The sequence below is a fragment of the Equus asinus genome, chromosome 11 (assembly GCF_041296235.1).
Source record: "Equus asinus isolate D_3611 breed Donkey chromosome 11, EquAss-T2T_v2, whole genome shotgun sequence".
Taxonomy (NCBI): Eukaryota; Metazoa; Chordata; class Mammalia; order Perissodactyla; family Equidae; genus Equus; species Equus asinus.
Genome location: NC_091800.1, coordinates 46,905,016 through 46,910,044, shown reverse-complemented (window position 1 = coordinate 46,910,044; position 5,029 = coordinate 46,905,016). Strand labels below are relative to the sequence as shown.

Sequence of the window (5,029 nt, the reverse complement as noted above, 5' to 3'; positions counted from 1 at the left end):
AATAGCATATGTGGATATTTTATGTGTCAGTAAAAAGGCAAAACAGTGATTATTAAATGATCAATAGGCACTCAGATCGTATGGACCAGAGAAATCATAATATGGCACTACACTTTAAATTTCCTGGTTTAAGTAAATGCCCTAAAAGATTTTTATGATTTTAATCAATCACTATAGATGGTTATCTGTTCCATTAGTAAATATATGTGCAGGAAACTCAATTACATATTGCTCCTTAGTATTCCATTCTAGAATTTTAGTACTCACTTATGTTTTGTTTGTTTGTTTGTTTATTTTGGTAATATAGTTCACTTCAGCAGATACTATAATAAATATATAAAAGTTATATATTTATAATGTAGTTAGTAGGTCGAAATTTTCCACAAAAAATATATCTATTGATCTCTTCCCACTTAACTTATTGTTCCAAAGAAAATTTCTCAACCCCAAAGATCATAACCAGCTATGAACATGAGAACATTTTATGTTAACTACCTCTCAAGTACTATTTCTAAGACATATAGCATAGCCTCTACATCTGAAATCAGTAAACTTAAAAGAATAATCTTCCTTTCTCATTGACTAACTTCATGTATTTTTTGACTTCTTTTTTTTAAGATTGGAGTAATTTACTCCCAGATTTTTATGAAGTTGTATAATTATATACAACAGCTCATTATAATTCCCATCAATTAATGATCTGCCCTCGCCCCTTCAAATCCACTAGTGTTATAGATTGTCGGAAACTACAGCTTTCTCTTTACAAGATAAGCGTAGAGAGAAGGGCATAGGGCTTTTCGTCTGGAATGTGTGGTTATTTTATACACAGGTGCAGAGAGAGAATGAGGAGCAGATCATGTTATTGTAGAAGGTTTTTCTCATACACTAAACTTAAAGACCAAAAGTGTGGCACCATTGGGGCCGGCCCGGTGGCGCAGCGGTTAAGTTCGCACGTTCCGCTTCTCGGCGGCCCGGGGTTCGCTGGTTCGGATCCCGGGTGCGGACATAGTACTGCTTGGCAGCCATGCTGTGGTAGGCGTCCCACGTATAAACTAGAGGAAGACGGGCACGGATGTTAGGTCAGAGCCAGGCTTCCTCGGCAAAAAGAGGAGGACTGGCGGTAGTTAGCTGAGGGCTAATCTTCCTCAAAAAAAAAAAAAAACAAAAGTGTGGCCATGTATCCAATGCATGGAACGTCCAAAATATAAGAAAATAATTTAACACCACAACTGAGGTATAAAGAGTTTTCAGTTTACTAGATTAAACAGTAATATGTTGAACTATTACAAAAAACCTCCTTGACTGAATTAAAAAGAAATATATATAAACGGAAAAATTTGAGATTAGTTAAATTGAGTTGTTTCTTTGTTGCAAGTAACAGAAAAACTGGTACACTAAGGTTAAAAGGGGGATTTATTGGCTGGAACAAAAACCTTTTAATGAGAAGAAGACTTTTTTGTTTTTTTATTACAATAGCAATAACCATTTTTTGTAAATTGTTAAAGACTTACTGGCATGGTTAGCTACACTGAAGGACACTCATGATCATCAGGACTATTTGCACTCCTTGGGGAAGGCTCTAACTTCTCAAGTCCAAAATGATGTTCCTATTGGGGAGGTGGATGCCAAGAGAGATGCTGGGATCCAGGAGGCCAAAGCCAAAAAGGAAAAGGTGAGTGCTCAGCACCTGAGTGAGATGGAGATGACCAAGGGGCAGAGGGACTAGGAGCTGAGAAGGCTGTGTATGACATCAAAGTCACCACCAGCAGCTTGAGCTGGACTGTCAGCTTCAGGTGGCCAAGACTAAGCAGCAGATGGAGGAAAAGTGGGTACAGATGCAGGTGGTGGAGCGGGCACAGCAGGTGGCAGTGCAGGAGCAAGAGATCGCACACTGAGAGAGGGAGCTCGAGGTCCGCGTTCTGAAGCCGGTAGAAGTCTAGCGCTACAAGCTGGAGCACCTAGCTGAGGCAGAAACGTCTCAGCTGATTCTGCAGGCAGACAGAAGCCGAGTCTGTGCAGATGCGGGAGGATGCCAAGGCTTTGCCACAGAGATTGGAGCTCTGGGTCAAGCTTGAGAAGATGGCCAAGAAGGCAGAAGAGTTCCAGCAGTACCTGGAGGCTGCTTGGCTGGACATTCTGCTAGAGAAGCTGCCCCAGGTGGCAGAGATCAGTGGTACCTTGATCTTGGCCAACAAGATCACACTGGGGTCCAGTGGAAGTAGGGCCGTGGGGGTGGCCAAAATGACCGAGTGTGGGAACACTAGCCTATGTGCCCTTTAAGCCATGCATTCCTGGGGCCCCTTGTCTGGGCTAGCGCTAGCACTCATGATGATAACAGTCCTGGGCTTAGTCAACCCAGCTGTTTCTCCCAGGATAGTTAGCACAAAGACTGCCTCCAACTGAGGGAACACGGAGGCCCTCAGGGGTTTCAGGGGGCATTCCAGTCCTTGGAATGCAGGTCATACAGGGACAATCCCCCTTGGCAAGCACACAGCCTTTGTTCCTCTGCCTACTTAAGCCAGCTTCTCTCCGTGGGTGGTAGCGGGTGCACATTTCTGTCCAGCCAGCCGCCACTGGACATTCACTGTAAGTGATTCCCAATAAACCTATATGTCTCATTTGCTGTCTCTAGGTCTTTTCTTTGGTCTCTCTGAAGCCTATCCCACACTGCTCACCCAGCTGGGTGTGCAATGGGACTCCCAGGAGGTACTGGACACCCTAAGCTGCCTCCCTGAGAGCATGAGGAGAGTCAGAGGTGTCAGCATCTCCCAGGTGAACCTCAAGTATTTGTGAACAGCCTGAGCCCTCAACCTTCGCTGACACCCAGCCTCATGGACCAAGCTGCCTGAATGGTCCCCATACTGTATGCACTTCAACTGGCCTCCTTCAACTGGCATGTTCTTTGACAGTGGGGTTCCACCCCTCACCTCTCCTTGCCAAATAGCCTGTACCTTGCCTTGGAGGGGAAGGGTTGCTTTCCTTCCCAGCCCCATGCAACCAAGACTGCCAGTCCACAAGAGGTTCCAGGCCAGCCTTCTGATTATCCCACCCCACCCCCAATTTAGTTAACTTGAGCTTCCTAATTAAATTAGACTGTCTGAGCTTGTTGTCTAGAATTCTTTCCTGACTAAGACTGGGGAATGACCTGGCCTGGAGGGAAGGGTCTCAACTTCACTTGTCAAATAAATTGCTAAATTTATTTAAATTAAAAAAAAACTCTAGTTTATTATTTGCAGCTAATATAGAGATATGTAATCTCCATTCAGTAACATACAATAAGGAAAAAAAGCATTTTAAGCTGCTCAACATGATACAAATGTACTATTTTGCAGGGAAACCCCTCCCCCCTCCCGCGTAATTTTGAAAGTCTTGCTATGAGGTATGGGCCACTTTTCTACACATGTGTGTGTGTTTGTATTGCTTACCTGAACGTGATCACCAGATACAATACAGGATGCACAGTTAAATTTGAATTCCAGGTAGGAAACAAATATTATTTTCAATAAGTATATTCCAAATATTGCATGGGACATACACTACTTTTTTTTTTTTTTTAAAGATTGGCACCTGAGCTAACAACTGTTGCCAATCTTCTTCTTTTTCTTTTTTTTTCCTTTTCTGTCCTATATCCCCAAACAACACCGTACGTAGTTGTATATCTTAGTTGCCGGGCCTTCTAGTTGTGGCATGTGAGATGCTGCCTCAATGCGGCCTGATGAGCAGTGCCATGTCTGCGCCCAGGATCCCAACCGGCAAAACCCTGGGCCACCACAGTGGACCACATGAACTTAATCACTTGGCCCTGGGGCCGGCCCCATACACTACTTTTATGTTGCTGTTATTTAATGGAATTTCCAATTTAACTGGGCACCTTGTATTTTTTTTTTTTTTTAGGAAGATTATCCCTGAGCTAACATCTGCTGCCAATTCTCCTCTTTTTGCTGAGGAAGACTGGCCCTGACCTAACATCCGAAGCACCTTGTATTTTTATATGCTGAATTTGTGACCTACCCAGTAATCTTATATTAAATGTATTTTTACCTTGACTTAGCAGATTCCTTGCTACCAAAAGCTTTGATTTTATAAGACTCAGTACCACGAAGAGGGGAGCTGCAGATAACAGGTTCTAGTTTGTCAATTTTAATCAGAGATAGGGAGAAGATTAGAGAAGTACCTAATATATGCTGGGTTTGGAGGATGCCAACACTTGTTAAGCATGAGCAAAACACTTATTTAAATTGTAACATTGTTTAATACTGGAATCAAAGGATTTTGCATTTGGGAACTGAGCAAGAAATCTTCAAATATTGAAGTGTTTTGGCTACTTTGGGTCTTGAGTTTAAGGAAGTTTGCACATGTGATAAATGTGGTACAAAGAGGACTGATCTGAATGAAAGAGAAAAGAGAACAATCTGGCATTAACCAGAGAGACTCTGTCTCCCCGTGGTTAGAAATTGGCTACTAAGCAAATAACCTAGAAGGTGGTTGATTTCTCTAGACAAAGCAAGAGTCCTAAAAGCTGACTTTGATGAAGGCCAGAGACTGAAAAGACATGGAGTGTAGTAGAAGCCTGATCCCTCAAGCATTATCTCTGCGTTCTCCTTCAACAATTCTACCTGACAATAATGCGGTGACTACTCATGAGAATACAGCTGCAGTGGAACCTGAAAGCAAAGTGTGGACTAACCACACAATGTTGTTTTGATCTCCCCTTAGGCAGATGGAAAGAGAAGGTACAGACAATAGAAACACTCAAGCTGCAAGAGTAGACCATGGAATCAGATGGTTCAGGATTAAAACCTACCTTCCCAACCTTCTAGTCCTCTGAGCCAAATTATGTTCACTAATGGTATTATGAATTCACTTTCCTAAATGCTAAAATGTCAATAGCAAAAATTCAGTAATAATTTTATGTGATCCATAGTAGACTGGGGCAATTAAATGCATTTATATGTCAAAATGATTTGCTTACATAAGTGAAGAAAATATTAGCTATTGCTATTCACTTCAAAATATGTATGTCAAAAGA

The 5,029-nt window shown here is 42.2% G+C and overlaps 1 pseudogene; it reads left to right on the top strand.

Annotated features, from left to right (window-relative positions):
- The first annotated feature begins 465 nt into the window (after positions 1–465).
- Positions 466–3,055, top strand: LOC106845812 (flotillin-1 pseudogene; annotated as a pseudogene).
- Positions 3,056–5,029: the final 1,974 nt, after the last annotated feature.